This window comes from Amyelois transitella, chromosome W (genome assembly GCF_032362555.1).
Source record: "Amyelois transitella isolate CPQ chromosome W, ilAmyTran1.1, whole genome shotgun sequence".
Taxonomy (NCBI): Eukaryota; Metazoa; Arthropoda; class Insecta; order Lepidoptera; family Pyralidae; genus Amyelois; species Amyelois transitella.
The window spans coordinates 9,932,340-9,959,354 of record NC_083536.1 but is presented as its reverse complement, the minus strand read 5'-3'; the positions used below and the strand labels follow the sequence as shown (position 1 = coordinate 9,959,354).

Sequence of the window (27,015 nt, the reverse complement as noted above, 5' to 3'; positions counted from 1 at the left end):
GCAAAGTCAATGAAGATATCTGCAGTGCTATATTGCGGACTTACAAGCGCGGCAACATAAAATCGCTCGAAGTGAAGTTGAGTGAAGAAGAGGAAGCGAAGGCTGCAGTTTACGACCTCGACGCACAATGGCGGCATACTGCGCAACCGAGGGCTTAATAGAATTTGTAAAAAGACCAGCCGGAAGAGGAGGGCCACATTCGGGCCACAAATCCTCCAAAAGACCCGATGGTTGTGGTCGCCAAGTGCACCAGAGTAATGCTGGAAGACAGAATCCTCGAAATGGCTAAAACCATCTTCGGGGATCTGACAGAAGGCAACAGGCTGGAATGCTTGGCGGTCCCAACATTTACATGGGTGAACGGAGTGCCCGGATGTGGAAAAACTACATGGGTAGTCGCTAATGTCAATGTAATGAACTCTTTGGTTCATCAGATATGATGAACTCTTTGGTTCATCATAGGATTTTAGAATATTTGTGACGTATGTCACTGTCAATTGATTAATCGGTAAAAATAATTCAAATATTCTCATTCAAACTATAAAATTGAATTACAAAATATCATAAATTAGTTAAAATAAATAAGTTCCATATTTTGTTATTTTAGAGTGAAATAATTGCATTATATGTCGTTTCTCTTTTTAGGTAAGAATATTACTTTTAAGTTGTTTTGTTTTAGTGTTTTATCTTGCGTTCTACTTTTCAATAATAAATTTCTCTTTTTAGAGCAATCATTATAAAACGACATATCGCTAACCTTTACACAATGGAGAGAATACGATTTGAATTCGTAATGAAAGCGATAGAAAATGACCCAAAAACAAACGTACTTTGCATTACTTCATTGGAATTTGAGAAACACTCTTATTTGATACCTGAAAAACTTCAACCAGCAAGATTACATGAACAAGTACTCAAAACTCAAGTTTACCTGAAATTAAAAGATTTCTTCTATACTATACATAAAAGACATGACAAAAGACAAGTTTGGATACGTGTAACACCGGAGATAAGAGGAGCATATATGGATGAGGATGGAAATATGCAGTTTAAAGGATATTTGTTAGAGGAATGTGATATACAAAAGCCTGCGGCCTGTATTTCAGAAGAAGCAATGACAAAATTCTTTGAAAATTTCAACGCCTGTAACAAAGAGACTGGAAAATCTTATAATATAAAGAAAATTACAGAGAAATTTGTTTTGCAGAAATTTAATAAAAAAACCTCAAATGTAACACAATGGTTGGACATATTCGAAATGGAATGTACTCGTATGAGTATAACGGAAGACTCTGTTAAAATTGAAGCATTAAGGTTATTCTCAGAAGATTCTAGTCTTGACTGGTATAGTTCTATGCTTATAAAATATACATTGAATTCGGAATGGTCAACTTGGAATTTTGTTGCAATTTTGTTTAAATATAAGCAAGGGTCGTTAATGGAGTACGCTTTAAGAAAAGAAAAGCTTTTATTGGAGATAAATAAAACAATGGATTCATCAACTCTTATTGATTTAATTGCTACTGGACTCCCAAATTTTATTGCTAACAAGATTGTTAGATGTAATATAAAAGAAACTAAAGATTTATTTAATAATATACGAGGATTGGAACATCTAGCAAATAAAAAATATTTAAATAATAACGCCGGAAATTTGGGAAATAAAAATAAAGAAAAGGATAGTAATTATAAACCATGCAGAATTTGTGAAAAGGAAAACAAAGGCTCTCGTTATCATCCAGAATCATTATGTTGGTTTAAAAATAATAGGTATAATAATAAAAGAGAACACATAAGAACTGTTAATAATTCTGAATTAGAAACAGAATTAAATGAAATTGATCCAAAAAACTAATTGTACCACCATTAATCAAGATTAAATTATTGTTGAACGATACTCTAGAAACAACTGGTATTTATGATTCAGGATCAAATGTTTCCTTGATAAATTCTAAATTGCTGTGTTTAAAAAATCTATCAAGTAACAATAATATTTCTATTAAAACTGCAAATTTAAGAACGATTAATGGTGTGAAAAAAAAACATACAATATGGATGTTTTTGTAATAGATAAAGAAAATTTTGAGTATAATTTTTTAGTCGGTCTAGACTGTATAAAAAAGTTTCAATTAGCTCAAAATGAAAAGTTAGAAATTGCTCAAATTGTACTCAATTTAAAAACAAATGAAGATAAAGAATATATAGGAAAATTGATTAAAGAGTCTAACAAAAACGGAAGAAATATGAAAAACAAAGAAGAATATATGATAAACTTTAATGAACATATTGAAGAAGACCAATTTGTAATATTTGTTAATCATTTAGATATTCAAAAGCAATTTGAAATAGATAAATGGATATGCAAATATAAGTCCATTTTCACAAAAGATAAATACTACTCTGTCAAGAAAGTAGCAGGAAAAGATCAATAATACACAAACTGTTTGTTATTCATCCAAATTTATTTTATCACCTTCAAAATATGCTCCTTTAGAAACGATACACTTACGCCAACGAATAATCCAATCATCAAAACATTTTTTAAACGCTGTTTCCGGAATTGAAGTCAGTTCTCGCCGCGAATTCTCTTTTATGTCTTCTACCGATTGAAAACGGGTCCCACGAAGTGGTAATTTGAGTTTAGGAAAAAGAAAAAAGTCGGCTGGAGCCATATCTGGTGAATATGGTGGTTGCTCGATGGTATTTGTTGAGTGTTTGGTTAAAAATTCGTTCACAATGATGGCCTTGTGCGAAGGTGCATTATCATGGTGCAAAATCCAAGAATTTTCTTTCCACAAATCTGGCCTTTTTCGTCGGATTTGCTCTCTTAAACGCCGCATAACACTCAAATAATATTCCTTATTTACCGTTTGACCTTCCGGCAAGAATTCCGAGTGCACAACACCGCGATAGTCAAAGAAAACAGTCAACATGACTTTGACTTTTGAACGACTTTGGCGTGGTTTTTTCGGTTTCGGTTCAGTTGGAAGGCGCCACTCCGAAGCTTGTTGACTAGTTTGCATGTCAAACTCGTAAACCCACGTCTCGTCACCAGTAACAATGCGTTTCATGAATGTTGGGTCGGAATTGACTCGTTCTAGCATGTCCTCAGCGACTCTCATGCGATTGAGTTTTTGAAAAAAATTCAGGTCTTTTGGGACTAGCCGAGCGGCAACATGTTTCATACCCAAATTATTAGTTAAAATGGTACGGATCGACTCGTGAGATACAGAAAGTTCGGTGGCTATCTCTCTCAAAGTTGAATGAGGATTTTCAGTCACTATTTCCTTCACTTTTGCGATGTTAACTTCAGTTGCAGACGTTGATGGCCTACCAGAGCGAGGCAAATCTTCCATCACATCTCGACCGCTTTTGAACGCTTTGTACCACTCATAAGCACGAGTTTTTGATAAAGTCGATTCACCGTAAGCCTTCTGTAACATTTTCAGTGACTCCGAACACGATATTCCATTGGCAATGCAAAATTTAAGACAAACTCTTTGTTCGATGTTTTTATCCATTATGAAATTAGCAATACACACTAGATATGATATAACTAAAAATAGCACTGTATTTAATGTAAACAACAGATGCAACTCAAACTCCGCGCCAAAATGGAAAACAGTTGTGCCAATCTAACAACAACAAAAAAAACAAAAATTTGAATTTGGAACCATAAATAAATAATCCATTCCCGATACTTTTCTGACAGAATGTATGATATAGGCACTGTGAAAGGGTATGAAGCTCATATTGATTTAATGGTGGATAAAAATTGTAGTAAAAGACCATGCTAACGCCCGACAACACAGTGACTCAGTAGGGAATTTTGGACTTGGTATGAGAAATGAGAGAGGTGAGAGATTTATGCAGTTCGCAGATGAAAACAACCTGGTAGTGGCCAACAGTCTATTCCAGCACCATCCTCGTAGATTTTATACTTGGACATCGCCTACTGGACATCGCAATTAGATATACTACATCCTTATCCAATCGCGTTGGCGCACATCCGTCCTCAATTCGCACACAATGCCCGGTGCCTGCTGCGGCTCGGATCATGAACTTTTGATCATGAAAATGCGATTAAAACTCAAATCTGCCAGAACTCCTTGTAAACAAAAAAGGATTGAAGTCACAGATATAGAGAAATTCACTTTCACCATCGAGAATAAGTGGAGGGAATGGGTAGAAACAAAACACGGTACGCCAAACCCGCCAAACGTCATGTGGGAAAAGACCAAACAGCTTATCCAGCAGGCAGCAACAGAGTCTAAAACGAAATCAAAGGCGAACAAGCGGCAACACTGGATGACCGAAGGTACTCTTGCTCTTGTTGAAGAGAGACGTCGGAAGAAAGCTCAGGGAGCAGACATGAGGACTATTCTTAACTGTCTGCTGAAGTCCAAGCAGCATGTAGACGAGACCACAACAACTACCTTCATGCCATCTGTCACGAAATCGAGTCTCATGCTGGAAGACACGAATCGAAAGACATGTACCACAAAATTCGGGTTATCACTAAAACCTTGCCATCTGAAACCTGGGCTATAGAAAACAGCGATAATCGTGTGGTAACAGAACTGGTTGAAATCTCCGAAACATGGAAAGGCTACTGTCAATCGTTACTCCAGGACCCGCACTGCCGCGATTTCCCGAGTATTGTCCCTAATACTGAGGAACTGGAACCGGACATTCTCCTGTCTGAGGTTAGAGCTTCAATAAAACATCTCAAAAACGGGAAAGCCACTGGAAGAGATGCCATTCCCATAGAAACCATAAAAGCTCTAGGAGAGTACTGAAACCTGGGCTATAGAAAACAGCGATAATCGTGTGGTAACAGAACTGGTTGAAATCTCCGAAACATGGAAAGGCTACTGTCAATCGTTACTCCAGGACCCGCACTGCCGCGATTTCCCGAGTACTGTCCCTAATACTGAGGAACTGGAACCGGACATTCTCCTGTCTGAGGTTAGAGCTTCAATAAAACATCTCAAAAACGGGAAAGCCACTGGAAGAGATGCCATTCCCATAGAAACCATAAAAGCTCTAGGAGAGTACGGTGATGAAATTTTTCACGCCATCTGTAATAAAGTATGGCGGACGGGAAATTGGCCCGATGAATGGACTTATACCATATTTACCCCCTTACACAAGAAAGGTTTCACAAAGAAATATGACAACTACCGCCTTATTACTTTGATACCACACGCCAGCAAAATTTTGTTACATATCCTTAACGATCGTCTCAAAACATACCTATCTAAGGAGATAGCTCCAGAACAAGCCGGCTTTGTGAAAGGGAAGGGCACTCGGGAACAGATTTTGATTGTTCGCCAGATCATCGAAAAAGCGCGAGAATTCAACAAATCGGTGTATATTTGCTTTGTGGACTTCTCAAAAGCATTTGACTCGGTGAAATGGCCTGTGTTATGGGACACATTATTGCAAATGGGCACGCCTGTACATCTAGTCCACCTTTTAAGACGGCTATACGAGGATGGAACAGCCTCTGTGCGCACAGAAGACGTCTTGTCAGGAAACTTTCGCCCTAGTGCCGGAGTACGCCAGGGATGCATAATATCACCGCTCTTGTTCAATGTATACACTGAGTTTATAATGCGCATCACTCTAGAGGATTGGACAGACGGTGTGAAAATTGGTGGATACAAAATTGCCAATCTACGTTATGCTGATGACACCACCCTCTTTGCAACTAGTACCCAACACATGGAAGATCTACTTCAGAAAATGGAACGTGTTAGCCTCGAGTTTGGTCTGAAAATAAATCGCAGCAAGACGAAGATAATGGTTGTGGATCGCGCTAACAGTAATTCGCCAGAAGTAACTAGAATCGCGAACTGTGACGTGGTCCAATCGTACACTTACCTTGGCGTTCTGATTTCGGATAACGGTGGATGTTGCGATGAGATAAAGCGACGAATGGCAATCACAAAATCGGCAATGGACAGAATGAGAAAAGTATGGAGGAATCGTAGCATCACTAAGACCACAAAGACCAGACTGGTGCGCACGCTTATTTTCCCCATATTTTTGTACGCTGCTGAAACGTGGACATTGCGAGAAGTGGAAAGAAAAAAGATAGACGCCCTAGAGATGTGGTGCTGGAGGAGAATGCTTGGTGTGTCTCGGACAGAGTTCCGCACTAACGTCTCGATACTCCAAGAGCTCGGTATTAAGCAGCGACTATTTCCCTTAGTACAATCTCGCATTTTGTCATTCTTTGGACACGTTACAAGGAGAGGCAACCGATCCATAGAACGGCTTGTTGTCCAGGGTAAAGTGGAAGGCTCTCGACCGCGCGGGAGGTCACCCATGCGATGGACCGACCAAATAAAGTCTGTGATTGGCGGTTCACTTAACGAGTGCAGCAGGATGACTTCCAGCAGGGAGAAATGGCGGGACATCGTAAGGCGCACATTGGCGCCCGCCTCCAACACTACATGATGACCACGACCACTCTGTCAAGAGTGACACGACTAAGAAGAAGAAGAAGAAAAGACCATACAGATGCACTATACAAGATAAAAAGGAAATTGAAGAACAAGTATCTAAACTATTAGATTTAGCTTATTAAAAAGAAGATGGGAAAAGAACAAGATTATGTATAGATTTTCGTGAGTAAAATAAAATTGTGGTTCCACAATCACAACCATTTCCAAGGATAGAAGATTTGATGGTAAAGACAACCAAATGTAAGTTTTTTTCAACACTTGATATAAATTCAGCATTCTGGTCAATACCATTAAAAATTGAGGATAGAGAGAAGACAGCGTTTGTTACACAAGAAGGACATTATCAGACTTGTTTTCCTTTGGGTTTAAAGACATCCCCGGCGATTTTCCAGAGAATTCTAAGTAGCATTATACGTAAACATAAATTATCAAATTTTACTGTAACGTTCATCGACGATATTCTGGTTTTCTCGGAGACTTTCTCGGATCATATTAAACATTTATCGTTATTATTAGAGGCAATTTCAAAGGAAGGTTTCAGATTGAAATTTTCGAAATGTAGTTTTGCTCAAAATTCAGTGAAATACCTAGGTCATATCATCGAAAACAAAACAATCACTCCATTAAAGGACAATTTAATTGCTATAAAAGAATTCCCGGTTCCGAAGTCACAAAAAAATGTAAGGCAATTTTTAGGTAAAATAAATTTTTATGGAAAGTATATACCAAATATATCAATAATATTAAACCCATTACATAATTTATTAAAAAAAAGGACAGCAATTTGTTTGGTCGGAAAAGTGTCAAGAATCTTTCGAAATCACTAAAAAAATTCTTTGCTCGAAACCAGTTTTAGCAATATTTGATCCGGCTTTACCTATACATATTTATACTGATGCTAGTATTATATATTGAACTAGCTTATGCCCGCGGCTTCGCCCGCGCAAATGTATTTATATTATAAGGATACGCCATAAAATTTCACCCATTTTTTTATCCAGTATCATGCGGGGCTGTTTTATGTTTATATTTGGTTTAAATTCATATGGCTTCTCCCGTCTTGTCCCGTCTCTTCTCGTTCTGTTCCGTCCCGTCCCAACCTGTTGTGTCCCGTCCTGCCCCGTCCAGTCCTATCCTGTCCCATCCCATCCTATTTAGTGCCATCCTGCTTTCCGCAACTGATACGTATTTTTTACTAACCAATATTTAAGACTTCTCGCCCTTCGACACCTATCACTATCAAAAATATCAAATCTAATCAACAAATCAAAAATTAACTGAAATAGAGAGTAAAATAAGTTAAATAAGTCAAGTTAAAAGTTAATGAATCAAACAAATAATAATTTCAAATCAAAATATTTGTAGTGTGTAATATGTAGTTTCGCGTATGTCCGCTAGGGGCGCTGCTAAAATTACACGATAAATTAAAATATTTTACGCTACCTAGCTAAATGACGGTAACGAAACCATAGCGCGATCTATCTCGATGCCAACGCCATCTATCGAGCATCGAGACAACTCGTGATAGTTAATAGAAAATAAAATTCGGGTGTTTTATTTATGCATACCGATTACGCCGCGATTTATGGACCGATTTACGTGATTCTTTTTTTGTTCGGTAGAGTATACTTTCAAGTTGGTCCCGTTGTTACCTAGTCAGGATCTGATGATGGTATTCCAGGGAAATCAAGGGCAAACCTCAAATTTACAGGCAATTACGTTTTTGACAATTTCATAGATCTGTTTAAGTATTTGCGTCTGATAGTCATCATCCCATGTGAATGAGCTGATGATGGAAGGTACAACTCCTCAACGGTTAGGAGTTGAAAGAAAATTCTTACGAAGTTATACGTACATGTGAGGCTATTAGGTTGACCTGATAATAAAAAGTAAATCTCATTAACGTTAAGAATTTAGGTGAAAATGGACGCGGACAAATTTCGTAGCTGTTTGTATGGGTAGTGTTAACACATAATAGGGATTTAAAGGCGTGATGTTATTAATGTTATGCATGTATGTACATAATTATGTATGTTATTATGTATGTTAAAGAGACGACTGAAAGTTGTCATATTCAAATTCAAATTCAAATTCAAAAATATTTATTGTGGTACACAGGTATAAAAGATATAAAAATGATAAACATGTAAGGTGTCACTGTGGCCTGTCTATAATAGACGTACAATAATTAAGGTACTTAGTCTCTAAATTAAAAAAAAAAACAAAAAAAACTAATTGCTTCCAAACCATAAAAAAAGAAAAAAAAAACACATACAAATATATCCCAAAGTAATTCGTCAAAGTGGCTAATTCCAGTCCTTTAAATCGTCATTTAGAAAGTCATTTATATTATAATAGCATCTGTCTGTCAAAAATGATTTCAATTTATTTTTAAATGTCACAATATCGAGAATTTTAATGTTGTCGGGTATTTTATTAAAAATTATGGGAGCCATTCTGATAACATTTTTATTCATCATGGCAGTTTTAAATCCACCAGTTACCAACTTATATTTGTATTGGGGTCTGATGTGATCTACCCTCATCCTAATGTCGGAAAGTTTTTTAAATAAATTCGAATTCAATTTCACAAAAATACATAATTCTAATCCATATCCATACATATAATAAAACTGTAACTGAAATTTGTCTGTACATTGAAGATATTTAAGAAAAAAAAATATAAGGGGTCTTTCTAGGGTCAATAGAAGTCAAAACAATTTTTTTTAGAATTTTTGTCTGTCTGTCTGTCTGTCTGTCTGTCCGTCTGTCTGTCTGTATGTTTGTACGCGCATCACGCAAAATCTACCGAACGGATTTGAACGAAATTCGGCACAGATATAGCTATTAACCTGGATTAGAATATAGGCTACTTTTTATCCTGAAATTCTATCCCAAGGGGATGAATTAGGGGGTGCAAGTTTGTATGGAACATCGTCATTTTTGAATCGATATAAAAAGCTATAAATAATTAATTATCATATTTATAATGATGATTAAAAAAATAGCATTTTATTGATTTAATTCATTATGCTTTGTTTTTTGATTAAGTTCCCGTGGTTTAGACATTTATTTTTTTCCCCACCCGATACGAGATGGCGCCTCATGAGAATTTAAGAAATAACACGATTGTAGCCGTTGGCAAAATTTTCAATTTATTAGAAATTCTTTTTTTCATTGATTTAGTTTCGCCAGTACTTACCGTTTCACCACATCTTTGAGAAGATTTTTTTTTATGTAGGTAGTTTGACGCGCCCCGCATCGGCGACAATGCATCGCTCAAGATTAATAACACACAATGTAGTAACGCCAATACTTACCGTTTCACCATTGATTTAGTTCCCGTGGTTTAGATATTTATTTTTTGACTACCCGATACGAGATGGCGCCACATGAGAATTAAAAGTATTATTATAGTTTACAAAAAAAAGGGCAATTCGAGCTATCTACGGCTTAAAACAAATAGATTCACTTAGAGATTTTTTCAAAACCCTTAATATTTTAACATTGCCCTCACAATACATTTTCGCTTCATAACAATATTATAGAAGCTAAAATTCTTACTGGTTGTGCAGCTGGTGAAATTGTTTTTATACCACGCATTCCCCTCATTCCCAACAACTTTCCATTTCAATTTAAGCGTGTTCAGCTTACAATGGCTATATGTTTCGCGATGACAATTAACAAATTGCAAGGTCAAACGCTTGGAGCAGCCGGAGTCGACCTCAGGACGAATTGCTTCTCACACGGACAGCTCTACGTCGCTTTCCGCGGGTCACCAGCTGTGACAGGGCAAATAGCAAATGGGCAAGATAGCAAATGTTGTATACAAAGAGATACTTTAACTTTCCATTATTATAATTTCCTTTTTTTGTCTTTAGAATTTATTTGTTTTTTAACAGCTGCGCCCCCGGCAAAGTCCCGGGGACTTTTGTAAGAAAAATAAACTATGTTCTATTCCAGGCATTATTCTTCCCGTGTACGTAAGTTTCATCAAAATCCATCCAGTAGAATTTTCGTGATTGAATAGCATCCTCAAACACGCACTCACGTAGGTACATCAATTTTTTTGCATAATCTATACTAATATTATAAAGCTGAAGAATTTGTTTGTTTGTTTGAACGCGCTAATCTCAGGAATTACTGGTTCGAATTAAAAAATTCTTTTTGTGTCTAATAGAGCATTTATCGAGGAAGACTTTAGGCTATATATTATCACGCTGCAACTATTAGGAGCGAAGAAATAATGAAAAATGTGAAAAAAACGGGAAAAATTATTCCTCCTTCAGGGCTTCAATGATGCACAAAATAACTATTTCACGCGGACGAAGTCGCGGGCACAGCTAGTATAAAAATACATGGAAATGTCAATAATTTCAGTGATTTAAATATCGGTACACAACTGTCTGTACTTTGCAAATTGCACATCGATCTTAAACACCTTTTTTGTGCCTTAAAAACTTTGTCATTACCACTCGAGTTACCCCAAAAAATAACGCCGTATCGTAAATGAGGTGTAACTAAACCATGGTAAGCAGTTAATACCACTTCAATGTTTACTTTTTTTGACAATTTGAACAAAGCATGTACTGCTTTATAAAGTTTTTTGCATACTTGCTCAGTGTGAGAGGACCATGTTAATTTGCTGTCAATCGAAAGTCCTAGAAATTTTGTTGTTTGTACCTCCTCCAGCCTGTAGCCATTATAATTTATATTCAGATTAGGTGGTAATTTTCTTTGATGAAACTGCATTAATTTAGTTTTTTGCAAATTAATTTTTAGATTGTTTGAGTCTAACCACATTATAATATCATTTAAAACTTTATTTATGTCACATTCGTATTCATTCGTATTGTCACATTTGATTGTGGCCGTACTGTCGTCAGCAAATAAAACCATTTTATGTCGTATATATTTTGGAAGATCATTGATATAAATTAGAAACAGCAGTGGCCCCAGTACGCTTCCTTGAGGTACTCCGAATCTATTTATTCTAGATTCAGATCTGTGAACCTCTTCATTCTTTGATTTTGAACATAAACTATTTACTTCTACATATTGACTCCTATTAAGAAGGTATGATTCAATACTATATATTCTTAATATAATATTCATACAAAGTCTTTTTTTTTAAGGATGGGAAATCATCAAATGACCTCTCCCGCTCTGGGTGGAACGGAAGGGAGTGTCAGACTTTTACTGACTAAAACCCACCTCGTTCCTTCAGTTGCCCTTTGCGTTCCGGGGCCACGGTATCTCGTTAGAACTTTCCCGCAGCCCCGGCTCAGTTTATCCCGTTTCCCCCCCTTGGGGGTTGACATTTCAAAAATCCCTTCTTAGTGCTCACTTATGTTACTAAAGGAACCTCTGTTCAAAATCTCAGACTCCTATACTGAGCGGTTTCGGCTGTGCGTTAATAAATCAGTCACCCAATCGCACCCCCTAAATCACGATTGGAGGGTAGTTTGAAAAAACTTATAATGTCAAACATATTTACTTGCCTATGTACGTGTTCATGCCAAGTTTCAAATTTATAAACCCAAGGAATAAGATTTTTCATAGAAACGTTTTTACCCCTTTTCCCCCCCTTGGGGGTTGAATTTCCAAAAATCCTTTCTTAGTGCTCCCCTACATATCCCAAGGAACCTACATTCCAAATTTCAGCTGTCTACGACCAGTAGTTTCGACTGTGCGTTGTCTGTCAGTCAGTCACTCAGTAACGGAAGAGTTTTATATATATAGATGTTTAGCAATAAAAGAAGCATTAAAATATTGGCAATATTGGCTTATTGGAAAAAGATTTAAAGTTTTTACAGATCATAAGCCACTAGAAAAATGAATATAAAAGCTAGAACAGATGAAGAGTTGGGAGATTTAACTTATTATATATCACAGTTTAATTTTGAAATTATATATTCTCCAGGAAAATATAACATAGAAGCAGACAGTTTAAGCAGAAATGCCGTTCTGGAACCATATGAAACTGAAGAAGATATTTTGAAAATGGTAAATTTTATTACATTAGAGGATATAAAGACTGATCAAGAGAAGAATAAAGATTTAAACCTGAATAAGAAGAAATTCACCCAAAGAAATAATATATATTATCAAAAGGTTGGAAAAAAAGACAAAATAGTATTATTTATTTATTTATTTATTTTATTTTATAACACACTAGCAGCTTATTAAGCTGATGCGTGTGTATCCAAAACTTTGGAGATTTTATCTAATCTATGCCAATCTAAGGTCTGCCGCGCCGATGGATGCATGGCTAGGGGCGAGCCTAGTCTCGAGCGTGCCACTTCCGCCATGGGGTTGGGCGACCCCCAGGTAATGGCTAGCCTTACCCTGGCATGCGGGGCTCTGCTGGGGCGGACAAAATTGTTCCCTTGCGTCTCGTGGGAATCGCATGATGATCCGTAAAAAGCACCTAAATGGCGGCGATGGTGTCCGCACCCCATCACGTCTCGTTCCCGGCGGGAGCGGTATGCGGTCTGCTGAAAGCCGCTTTGCGACGATGAATGTAAGAGGAGGAATGAAGGATAAAATTGAGGAAGTATGTCAGATGATGGGTGAAAGACGGTTGGATGTGTTGTGCGTGAATGAAACGAAGCGGAAAGGATGCGACGCGACGCAGCACGGCCCTTACACGGCGTATTGGTCTGGAATTTCCAGTACCAGCCGAGGCTGTCAAGGGGTCGGTCTAATCCTTTCTGCACGAATGGCTGAGTGTGTGAATGAGTATGAGTGTGTCAGCCCTCGTCTTCTATGGATTAGGCTGAAAGTTGGAATCACTCGGATCTTCGTTTTAGGTGTTTATGCACCGTGGGATGTGGGTTCGAGGGGTACAACATCAGCAAAAAGCGAAAACGAGGAGTTCTGGAATAGTGTAAGAGAAGTATTGAAAGTTACCAAGCCAAATGAGAAGATTATTATGTTAGGTGATTTTAATGGATGGGTGGGTGTAAAGCGTGATGGATATGAAAAGGTGCTTGGTGCGTTTGGTGACGAAAAGGTGAATGATAATGGAAGAAGTGTATTAGAAATTTGTCTAGAGTGGGATCTTTTTGTGTCGAACTCAATGTTTCAACATAAAGAGATCCACACCTATACAAGAGTGGAAGGTATTTTAAAAAGTATGATAGACTTTGTGATTGTAGATGAAAGATTGAAGAACAAAGTGCTGGATACCCGTGCATATCGCGGTGCTGGCATTGACTCGGACCATTTACTGGTGATATCCCGGATAAGGGGTATCTTCAATCGCTGGCGGCACAGGGTAAGGGAGCAAACCAGCGCTTTGGAAAGAGTGAAAGTAGAAAATTTGCAAGATATGGATGTAGGTAAGAAGTATATTAATAGACTGAAGGATGAAATTGAAGATTTAGATGAGAGGAGCAATACTGAAGATGGATGGAAGGAATTTAAAGAAAGAATTGTGAAAGTAGCTGTTGAAGTGTGTGGTGTAAGTAAAAGAAGGAAAGGGAAAAATCACAAAAATGCGTGGATGAGTAAAGATGTGCAAGAACTTGTGCGATTAAAGAAGAAAGCATGGCTGGATTTGTTAGCAGCAAAAGCTAACTTAAGAATGCAAGAGGTTATAGATGAGGATGTGAATGAAGCACGCAAGGAATATAAAAAAATGAAAGATTTGGTTAAGAAAGCTGTGATTAGAAAGAAAGAAGAGTATAAAGAGGATTTTGATAAAAGGCTATCAGAAGACTTTCAGTCAAATCTGAAAGTATTCTGGAAATCCGTAAGGTCAGCCCGAGGAAAAACTATAACCAGAGAGCTGACTAGGATCAGATGCCAGGATGGTAGCGTTGTGAAAGGAGAAGAATGTGTGCTAAAGATATGGAAGGACTATTTTGAGAGTTTATTTGAAAAAAGGAAGAAAATAAGAAAGAGTTCTGCTATAGCGAAGAAAAAGAGAATGAGATGGAAGGCGAAATTGAAATGTTTGAAATTGTGGAAGCACTTAAGAGTATGAAAGCGGGTAAGGCTGCCGGGTATGATAGAGTGTCGGTCGAGATGCTTAAAGCAGGAAAAGGCGTCGTAGCTAGACAGTTGTACTGCCTTTTCAATTTGTGTTGGAGAAGCGGCCGAGTACCAAAAGATTGGTGTAAGGCTGTTATTGTGCCACTTTACAAAGGAAAAGGGTCACAACTGGACTGCAAAAATTATCGTGGTATAAGCCTGCTTAGCGTCGTCGGCAAATTGTATGCTAAGGTATTGATTAATAGAGTCAGGAATGAAACTGATGACAAAATATGGGATGCTCAAGCGGGATTTCGAAAGGGAATGGGATGTACTGATCAGGTCTTTTCTTTGCGGTGCATAGCCGAAAAGTTTTTAGCCAAGAGTCAAAAAGTCTATTGCACATTCGTGGATTTGGAAAAGGCCTATGACAGAGTTGAGAGGAATGAATTGTGGTCAGCACTTTCTATGCATGGGGTGAGCAGTCTCTTGATACGAGCACTGAAATCCTTATATGAGGATTCGAGTGCTTGTGTCAGGATAAACGGAGCGCACACTGAGTGGTTTAAGATTGAGAAAGGTGTTAGGCAGGGATGTGTTGCGTCACCGTGGCTGTTCAACCTATTTATGGATAGTTGTTTGACAGATTTGAAAGAGTCTGAAAGTGGATTAAGGATGAATGAATTACTCGTCAAATGTCTGCTCTATGCCGACGATCAGGTTATACTGGCGTCATCAGCGGAGGAGTTACAGGAGATGGTAAACTGTATGCATGAAGCTTTAAAAGAGAAAGGAATGAAAGTGAACGTAAGTAAAACTAAAACACTGGTTTTTGAAATGGAGAAAGAAATGACAGCATGTAATATTTTGATTGGAGGAGAAAAAGTTGAGCAAGTGAAAGAGTTTGTATATCTAGGATCAAAGTTTACATCAGATGGCAAGTGTGATAGTGATATTGAAAGGAGAGTGAACGCGGGGAACATGGTGAATGGAGCTTTGCATGCCTTTATGAGCAGTCAGAAACTATCCAAAAAGGCTCGACTGGCTGTGCACAGGGGCGTGTTGGTCCCGACATTAATGTATGGGAGTGAAAGTTGGGTATGGCAAAAGAAGCACGAAAGCAGAATAAATGCAGTGGAAATGAGAGCGTTAAGGAGTATGTTGGGTGTGAAATTGAGTGACCGGATAAGGAACAACGTGATAAGGGAATGTTGTGATGTGAAAGAAGATGTAGTTACAGGAATAGAAAAGGGTATGTTGAGATGGTTCGGTCATGTGGAGAGGATGAATGAAAACAGGTTGACTAAGCAGATATACAAGGGGAGTGTGGAGGGAAAGGTCGGGGTGGGAAGACCTAGACGAACATATCTTGATCAAATTAAGGACGTCCTGGTGAAGGGTCAGGTCAAAAGTGCCCGAAACCGCCGAGCTTGCATGAAGAGAGTTATGAATGTGGATGAAGCAAAGGAAGTATGCAGGGATCGTGGCAAGTGGAAAGAGGTAGTCTCTGCCTACCCCTCCGGGAAAGAGGCGTGAGTTTATGTATGTATGTATGTATGTATGTATCTAATCTATTCTTAAAACTGTTGACCGAAGGTGCAGTGACAACACTCTCATTGAGCCGGTTCCAGTCTCGAACTACACGATTTGATATAAAATTTTCCTTGGGTTTCCTCTTTGCTGAAGTGCGATATAATTTCAAAGAATTACCCCTTAATCTATTGCTTCCCGCGAGTTTGAACAGATATTGCAGATTAGGTACATCATAATGTCCTGATAATATTTTATAGGTCTCGATCAGGCGGCCTCTCTGTCTGCGACGCTCCAAGGTTGTAAGATTCAGTTCCTTTAACCTCTGTTCATATGGTTTGTTTCTCAATAACTTTACTAGTTTTGTTGCTCTTCGCTGAACCTTTTCTATTAGGTTAATATCTTTTTTGAAGAAGGGATCCCAGATAATGTATGCAAACTCCAACAACGGTCTTATATATCCAAATATCCAAACATATAATAAAACTGTAACTGAACTTTGTCTGTACATTGAAGATATTTAAGAAAAAAAAATTTAAGGGGTCTTTTTAGGGTCAATAGAAGCCAAAACATTTTTTTTAGAATTTTTGTCTGTCTGTCTGTCCTTCTGTCTGTCTGTATGTTTGTACGCGCATCACGCAAAATCTACCGAACGGATCTGAACGAAATTCGGCACAGATATAGTTAGTTACCTGGATTAGAATATAGGCTACTTTTTATCCTGAAATTCTATCCCAAGGGTATGAAATACGGGGTGCAAGTTTGTATGGAACTTCGTCATTTTTAAATCGATATAAAAAGCTAATAATTATAATACATAGACTGATAGACAAAACTGTAGTCAAAATCTATACTAATATTATAAAGCTGAAGAGTTTGTTTGTTTGAACGCGCTAATCTCAGGAAGTGCTGATTCGAATTGAAATAATCTTTTTGTGTTGAATAGACCAATTATCGAGGAAGGTTTTAGGCATTATAACATCACGCTGCAGCTGTAAGGAGCGAAGAAATAATGGAAAATGTGAAAAAAACACGGTCAAAATGATTCACCCTTGAGGGCTGCAATGATGCCCAAAATAACTATTCCACGCGGACGGAGTCGCGGGCACAGCTAGTGTTTTATAAAGTTTCACAAATGTTCTCGGTGTTAGACTCATGAAGGATTTTCGAATTAAGTATAGCATAGAATTTGCTTTTTTCACTATGTTAATAATATGCGTTTCCCATTTCAAATCAGATGTTATTGTGACGCCGAGATCCTTTTGCGATTCTACCTGTTTCAGTTGCCGATTACCAACATAGTAAGTGTTACGAGGGTTCCTTTTCCCTATATGTAGCACAGTACATTTATCTGTATTAAGGGATAATAGCCAGTCTGTAGTCCAATCAAAAATATCTTGAAGTCCCTTTTGAATATCCTGGAACTGGGTGGTAGGGTTGCCGAACAATTTAGTATCATCAGCAAACAGGGAAAATTCAAGTTGCAACACTTGCTTTAAGTCAGTCAGGTACAAAATGAAGAGCAAAGGTCCCAGAACAGATCCTTGCGGTACCCCGCTTAGCACTACTCTTGGGCTAGACAGAATATCTCCTACTCTAACACAAAAAGTTCTTCCTGTAAGAAAATTGCTAATCCAAGCCAATAGTCTCCCTCGTATACCTAGGTGTTCCAATTTGTGTATGAGTCTCTTGAGGGGTACACGGTCAAAGGCCTTTTCATAGTCAAGATATATCACATCTGTTGGTTGACCATTATTATGGTTATCTATCCATTGGTTCACACATAATAGTAGGTTAGTAACAATTGATCGCCTAGGTACAAATCCATGTTGCTCATCTATAATCGCGCGCGCGCTGTCGATAGGCGCTCAACAAAACTAAACCGCTGCGAGTATTTTTATTCAAAGTCTGCACAAAGCTGTTGATAATCATTATAATATTGTGAAATATCTAAAATATAACAATCAGTAATTCGTGTTGTGAATTAAAAATTGCAAAAAGTGTTGAAATAGTGAAGTAATTAACAGATTAATTACGAAAAAATACGTTAATTGCGCCCCGTGAACCTGACCTACGACAACCCGGACCGAGCTCACTAGCGTGAGTCACCCGCCCGCTTCGCCGTGCGCCTGCGCTGCGACTGCGACTGCCACTACCCTGTACCAAGTTACGACGTAAAGATAAGTGACGCACCCCGTACCACGTATATAATAACTTTGTTTTTTTAATCCGTGATTTTTATTTTGGAAATGGATGGTTCTCAAAAATCCACTAAGACGGAGTTGGAGTGCACAAAATGCGGAATAAAAATAACAAATAGACGGAAAATTGTTTGCTCTGTATGTAATAAATTGTACCACACAGATTGTGCTAATATTGCTTTTTGTCGGTTTCGAATTATGACTCCAGAAGATAAATCAGACTGGAAATGCAATAGGTGTATAAATAAGTTACATGAAAGAAAACCATGCAAATCTTCAACCAGCAATTCGCAGTCTCCTATGCTCGCGAACGCCTCAATAATCACCCCGCTGAAAAAAATACCTGAAAGTATATCCTCTACATCTGTTGAAAATGTCATATTGGGAAATAATAATAAGCACATCGTAAACTTGGAAACATCAAACTCATTTGAATCCTTATCTGACGAAGCGGAGGAAGATCTGGAAGATCAAGAATCCGATATTTTAGGCAACTTTAATAGAAGCTGTCCGGACATACCATTAACGGATGAATATAAAGTTGAAGAATTGAGAAGGGAGAACGAATAACTAAAGGAGAAACTACAAATAGCAGACAACGAAATAGCCAACATCCTTCAGGAAAATTCATTCTTAAGAAATACACTTAAAGACTGTGAACTGAAAATCAAAAAATTTACACACATACTACTCTGTCAAGAAAGTAGCAGGAAAAGATCAATAATACACAAACTGTTTGTTATTCATCCAAATTTATTTTATCACTTTCAAAATATGCTCCTTTAGAAACGATACACTTACGCCAACGAATAATCAAATCATCAAAACATTTTTTAAACGCTGTTTCCGGAATTGAGGTCAGTTCTCGCCGCGAATTCTCTTTTATGTCTTCTACCGATTGAAAACGGGTGCCACGAAGTGGTACCTAATTTGAGTTTAGGAAAAAGAAAAAAGTCGGCTGGAGCCATATCTGGTGAATATGGTGGTTGCTCAATGGTATTTGTTGAGTGTTTGGTTAAAAATTCGTTCACAATGATGGCCTTGTGCGAAGGTGCATTATCATGGTGCAAAATCCAAGAATTTTCTTTCCACAAATCTGGCCTTTTTCGTCGGATTTGCTCTCTTAAACGCCGCATAACACTCAAATAATATTCCTTATTTACCGTTTGACCTTCCGGCAAGAATTCCGAGTGCACAACACCGCGATAGTCAAAGAAAACAGTCAACATGACTTTGACTTTTGAACGACTTTGGCGTGGTTTTTTCGGTTTCGGTTCAGTTGGAAGGCGCCACTCCGAAGCTTGTTGACTAGTTTGCATGTCAAACTCGTAAACCCACGTCTCGTCACCAGTAACAATGCGTTTCATGAATGTTGGGTCGGAATTGACTCGTTCTAGCATGTCCTCAGCGACTCTCATGCGATTGAGTTTTTGAAAAAAATTCAGGTCTTTTGGGACTAGCCGAGCGGCAACATGTTTCATTATTCCCCAAATTATTAGTTAAAATGGTACGGATCGACTCGTGAGATACAGAAAGTTCGGTGGCTATCTCTCTCAAAGTTGAATGAGGATTTTCAGTCACTATTTCCTTCACTTTTGCGATGTTAACTTCAGTTGCAGACGTTGATGGCCTACCAGAGCGAGGCAAATCTTCCATCACATCTCGACCGCTTTTGAACGCTTTGTACCACTCATAAGCACGAGTTATTGATAAAGTCGATTCACCGTAAGCCTTCTGTAACATTTTCAGTAACTCCGAATACGATATTCCATTGGCAATACAAAATTTAAGACAAACTCTTTGTTCGATGTTTTTATCCATTATGAAATTAGCAATACACACTAGATATGATATAACTAAAAATAGCACTGTATTTCATGTAAACAACAGATGCAACTCAAACTCCGCGCCAAAATGGAAAATAGTTGTGCCAATCTAACAACAACAAAAAAAACAAAAATTTGAATTTGGAACCATAAATAAATAATCCATTCCCGATACTTTTCTGACTGAATGTATGTAGCAGTAACTCCAACACCAAAAAGAAAAAACTTGCTACTCCTAAAGCATGTCGACAATCTATAAATCAAACACGTCTAGACTTTACTCAAGAAATTGAGCAGCAGTCTGCACTAGAGAAATGCATATCGCAGGACATAAAATCAACAATCGTACATCTCAATCTTTCTGAAACCAGTAGAACAATGAATTGTAAGGAAAATAAATCATTGAGCATAGATCAGAATTATATAAAACCGTCATTAGTTATAGATGAAAGCAATCCGAGGATACTCATTTTTGACGGAGAAGAAGTTGGTGGACTAGCAACAAAAATAAAAGAAACTAGATGCGGGAAATGGAATAATGTTTACAAAGTTTGTGGATTTATAAAGCCGAATGCCACTTCAAGTCAAATTTTAAGCAGTTGCAAAAATGTATCAAAGAATGACATAATTGTTCTATCTGTAGGTACTTCGGATAAAAATCCATATACTTTAATCAAATCAAATCAAATCTCTTTATTGCGGAAACACAGGTAGAAAAGATGATACAAAACAGTTCGTGTCACTGTGATCTGTCTTCACAAGACGTACAATAATTTAATCACAGAACTGTGCAATGTATTTTTAAAATTTAAAGATAACAAAATAATTTTACTCAATGTACCATATAATAAATTTTTAAATGTTAGAAAGTTAAACAATGAATTGAATGTGTTAGTAAATAATTATAAAAATTGTAAATTTATTCCTATTGACATCAACAAATATAAGGATATTGAATTAATGAGTATTAAAATTAACACTGAAATTGATTATGACTTATATGTTGATAAATTCATAAAAAACATATCGAAACTTCATAAAGAAAATTGTAAAACTTATGACTTATCAGCGGCTTCGGATAAAAAAATTGTTAAACGTAAAATTACAGACTATTTCAAATCAAGGAAGGTTAATGAAAAACAAAAAGTAGTGAAACAAAAAGCCATCCTTGACTATTTCAAACCACTAAAGCTTAGTAACGAAGCCTCTTCTATTTCTAAATTGGTAAAAGGTGATGGTGTTTTAGAAAATAACCAGTTTTTTCGAGCAAAATGAGTCCAAGAAAAAATTAACTAGTATTTATTATCAAAATGTCTGTGGAATCAATACGAAAAAGGATTCAATAGAAATATATTTAGAAAACTTAGATGATAAGCCTAGTGTAGTGTGTATATGTGAACATTTTCTTAATCTTCTCTCTATTCCACTGCTGAGCTTAACAAATTATGACTTAGCAACCTATTATGTAAGAACGAAAAAAAAGAGAGGAGGGACATTAATACTAGTAAGAAAAGATAGGAAATTTGAAGAAGTCAATTGTAAGCATTTAAGCGAGATGGAACATTTTGAAATATGTGGAATAAGAGATATAGAAACGAATACATACATTTTTTGCTGTTATAACAACAATACCAAATTCAGTATATTTATGGAAAAATTTGAATCATTTTTACAGCATTTCTTTGATAAAAATTGTTTAATCGCGGGAGACTTCAATGTAAATGTCCTGCAAGATGACAATGAAAAGATTGAATTTTTAAATTTATTAAGATCTTACAATTTTAAATATTTAGTTACTGATATTACATTTGTTAGAAATGACACTGAATCTTGCATTGATAATGTTCTGACTAATCTACCAGATAATATCACATTGAACACTGAAGTGGATCACAACGGTCTGTCAGATGGTCATGCTTGTATAATCACGCAGATGTACCTTGAGATTGATAAAACCGACAAGTGGCGGGAAGACGCAGTATATATTGAAAAGCGATATTTTAGTGAGAGAAATAACAAACATTTTAGACAGGAAATATCTGCAATAGACTGGCGTCAATTAGGTATAAATGGTTTTCTTAAAAAAATTGTTGACGTATTCAAAAAGTACTATAAAAAGAAGAAAAAGAAAATCAATAGGAACAAATATGGAAAAGTACAATGGATCACGAAAGGTTTACGTACGTCAAGCAAAATGAAGAGTCTTGTGCATATTAGACAGAAACCACAATGACTCCAGCATCTATGCTTACAGAATAAAGTATATCAGAATATATAGGAGGGTGCTCAGAGGATATCCTCACAATCAACACCCTCTAATTTTAAATACCAAAGAGTGACAGAGACTGAAATAATAAATATTGTAAAAAAAATGGAAGACAAAAGATCTTCTGGCTATGACGACATTCCAATATCTATTACTAGCTGTGCCCGCGACTTCGTCCGCGTGGAATAGTTATTTTGGGCATCATATTTATTTTTGCAAACATCCTCCTCGGCTTTATCAATTATAGCTGCTAATTGTTATGCGACTTGGCGACGACTTGGCCCACATCATTACCCGCGACCGAACGGAGACCGTATATATGCGTTTAGGGTGAGAGGTTGTCCGTATTAAATGTTTCGCTGCAAATTGCTTATTACGACTATAACTCAAAACCTATTCGTCTGATTTATATACTGTAAATGGCAATTTTAGTCTACATGAAAAGCCGAAAGTAATAAACATATTTATTTGGATAAGGATTAATACTGAATTAAAGAAAATTGGTTTCAAAATAACTTATGATTATAATGAAAAAATAATCTTAAAAAATGAACATAAAAGTGGTTATTGTAAGTAAACCTTAAGAGATAGATATATGCTCTCGCGGACTTTTTTGTGGCAAAAAATGAGTACTTCACATCTTTAGTACATTGTTTTACTATATGTTTGTTGGTTTGCGCAGCGTTCGCGTGGAAAGCTCGCAGATGGCCGACTCATTCAACTTTCACCTGCTTTGTTGACGTTTCCCGTAGGAAATCCGGGATAAAATGTAGTCTATAGCCTTCCTCGATAAATAGACTATCTAACAGTGAAAGAATTATTCAAATCGGTTCAGTAGTTTCTGAGATAAGCGCGTTTAAACAAACAAACAAACAAACAAAACAAACTCTTCAGCTTTATAATATTAGTATAGATAAAAAATAACATTGACCTATTAGCGAAACCTCTGACACAATTTTGTAATCAATGCTTTGACCTAGATTTACATTCAGTCAGAAAAGTATCGGGAATGGATTATTTATTTATGGTTCCAAATTCAAATTTTTGTTTTTTTTGTTGTTGTTAGATTGGCACAACTGTTTTCCATTTTGGCGCGGAGTTTGAGTTGCATCTGTTGTTTACATTAAATACAGTGCTATTTTTAGTTATATCATATCTAGTGTGTATTGCTAATTTCATAATGGATAAAAACATCGAACAAAGAGTTTGTCTTAAATTTTGCATTGCCAATGGAATATCGTGTTCGGAGTCACTGAAAATGTTACAGAAGGCTTACGGTGAATCGACTTTATCAAAAACTCGTGCTTATGAGTGGTACAAAGCGTTCAAAAGCGGTCGAGATGTGATGGAAGATTTGCCTCGCTCTGGTAGGCCATCAACGTCTGCAACTGAAGTTAACATCGCAAAAGTGAAGGAAATAGTGACTGAAAATCCTCATTCAACTTTGAGAGAGATAGCCACCGAACTTTCTGTATCTCACGAGTCGATCCGTACCATTTTAACTAATAATTTGGGTATGAAACATGTTGCCGCTCGGCTAGTCCCAAAAGACCTGAATTTTTTTCAAAAACTCAATCGCATGAGAGTCGCTGAGGACATGCTAGAACGAGTCAATTCCGACCCAACATTCATGAAACGCATTGTTACTGGTGACGAGACGTGGGTTTACGAGGTTGACATGCAAACTAGTCAACAAGCTTCGGAGTGGCGCCTTCCAACTGAACCGAAACCGAGAAAACCACGCCAAAGTCGTTCAAAAGTCAAAGTCATGTTGACTGTTTTCTTTGCGGTGTTGTGCATTCGGAATTCTTGCCGGAAGGTCAAACGGTAAATAAGGAATATTATTTGAGTGTTATGCGGCGTTTAAGAGAGCAAATCCGACGAAAAAGGCCAGATTTGTGGAAAGAAAATTCTTGGATTTTGCACCATGATAATGCACCTTCGCACAAGGCCATCATTGTGAACGAATTTTTAACCAAACACTCAACAAATACCATCGAGCAACCACCATATTCACCAGATATGGCTCCAGCCGACTTTTTTCTTTTTCCTAAACTCAAATTACCACTTCGTGGCACCCGTTTTCAATCGGTAGAAGACATAAAAGAGAATTCGCGGCGAGAACTGACCTCAATTCCGGAAACAGCGTTTAAAAAATGTTTTGATGATTGGATTATTCGTTGGCGTAAGTGTATCGTTTCTAAAGGAGCATATTTTGAAGGTGATAAAATAAATTTGGATGAATAACAAACAGTTTGTGTATTATTGATCTTTTCCTGCTACTTTCTTGACAGAGTAGTATTTCCGGACCAATTAAAGATTGCAAAAATAATACCTTTACACAAGAAACACGCAAAAACAGATCCTAAAAATTTCAGAGCTATAGCAATGCTGTCGATATTTTCTAAGATTTTTGAAAAAAATATTAAAACAAGGATTATAAAACACCTCAAAGTTAATAACATACTTAACGAAAGGCAGTTTGGTTACCAAGAAGGGATCGGAACATCAGATGCCATTGATAGAATTATCGACGATGTAACCTTAAAATTAAATGAAAAATTTGAAGTAGCTGGCGTATTCTTAGACCTTAGTGCTGCCTTCGATTCGGTTGATCATGAAATCCTATTAATGAAATTAGCGCACTATGGAGTACAAGGGAAACCTTTTAATATTATAAAATCTTATTTAAGTAATCGAAAACAGTACGTAGAAGTAACCGATAATAAAGGAGACTGTATAAATTCAAGGCAAATTTCTAAAATGGTAAAAGTAAATAGAGGTGTCCCACAAGGCTCAATTTTAGGACCAATTTTCTTTTTAATTTTTGTAAATGACTTAATTAATTATATATCTTTAGCGCAACCTGACATACAATTAGTTATTTTTGCTGACGACACAAATGCTATACTGTGGGACAAGAATATTTTTTTTTTTTTTTTTATTTATTTAGGAACAACAAACAGTTATATAATAGGTCTTAAATAACTTATAATTAAATATAACATGAGTAAGTAATTATATAACCCACAGCGTTATTCACAGATTAATATTAATTTTTAAACAGAAAGTTGCCACAAGAGGGTCAACCAGGCTGCGTGATTAAAATTAATAGTTTTAATGAAAAAGATGATAGAAAAGATAAGAAAATTTATAAGAGGTGTTGACAAAAAATAAAATGTACTTAATAAAGAATTTACGAAATAAACAGAAATTACTAATAAGTTACAGATGAATTTGCATCCAGTGTGCATAAAATTGAGGTGAGTGTTTTTTTATATTCATACAATTTGCAAGCAAATATGTCAAGTTTTCCATCAAAAAACTTATTATAGGACTCAACCATACAACGCATAGGTGAACGCCGACCAGAATTTGTTCGGCAAATGGCGAAATAGAAGAGTGGCCGTCGAGAGCGGGCTGCACGCCGGACACATCTTCTAGGGACAGTGTATGAAATTTTGTTAACAATGTTAAGAGAGTCAATTTTGCCATGTAATATTTTGAATAGCAAGACCGCTTCAAGATATTTACGTCTTGATTCGAGAGTCAACAAATTGTACCTGGAAAGCAGTTCAGAGTAGCTAAGATAGCGTCGGTGACATTTATAATGCATGGTGCGTAAAAACTTTTTTTGAACTTTCTCAATCGCCGTAATGTATTTTTGATAGTAGGGATTCCAGACCGACACCGCATATTCTAGTTGTGATCTTACTAAAGATTTGTACAAATACAGGTAAGTTGATGATTTCCTGAAGTCAACGGAAGATCTGAGGACAAATCCAAACATTTTAAATGCTTTGTTTGTAATATTTTGAACGTGAGTATCCAAACAGAGCTTTTCATCAAGGATTATGCCTAAGTCCTTTACTGATATGACCTTACTTAATGACACATTGTTAAGTTTATAATCAAAATCGATAATATTAATATTTTTAGTGAAACTTATAAAGTTACATTTAGGTATGCTGAGGTGTAATTTATTCACAAAGCAGTATTGAGTTAACCTATCTAGATCTGATTGAAGGGAGATACAATCTTCAATTGTATTAATAGACCTATAGGCCTTTAGATCGTCAGCGTACATAAGAAATTCAGATTTCTGAAAACAAGTCTTAATGTCATTGATATAAATAATGAATAATAATGGTCCCAAAATGGAACCCTGCGGCACTCCAGAGGAAACATACACTGGCTCTGATTGATAGCCATTGATAGCTACCGTTTGAGTGCGGCTGGTAATATAAGACTGAAACCAGCGTAGCAAATTACCGCGTATTCCGTTGAAGGCGATTTTGTTCAAGAGAATTTCGTGATCTACCTTGTCAAAGGCTTTCTGAAAATCGGTGTATACGGCGTCAACCTGTGCCCCGCTGTCAAAGTTCTCGAACAAAGTTGATGTGAATGAAATTAAATTAGACACGGTAGAGCGACACTTCACAAAACCATGTTGCTCCGGAATAACAATTTTATGAAGCGCAGGATATATTCCATTGTGAACGAGCCGCTCAAACAGCTTAGATAAGGCGGGAAGGATGGAGATGGGTCGATATTGCTGAACATCTTGTTTGGAACCGTTTTTGTGCACGGGAATAATATATGCGCTTTTCCAAATATCAGGGAAGAAGCCTTCCGTTAAACATTTATTAAAAATTATATGTAGTGGTATAAATATGGTATTGGCCGTTTGCTTTAGAAAGTATGGAGGGATTCCGTCAGGACCAGCGCCCTTAGATGTGTTT

At 36.8% G+C, this 27,015-nt stretch overlaps 1 pseudogene; it reads left to right on the top strand.

The window, feature by feature from the left end:
• Positions 1-227: 227 nt before the first annotated feature.
• On the top strand, positions 228-25,717 carry LOC132904174 (uncharacterized; annotated as a pseudogene).
• Positions 25,718-27,015: the final 1,298 nt, after the last annotated feature.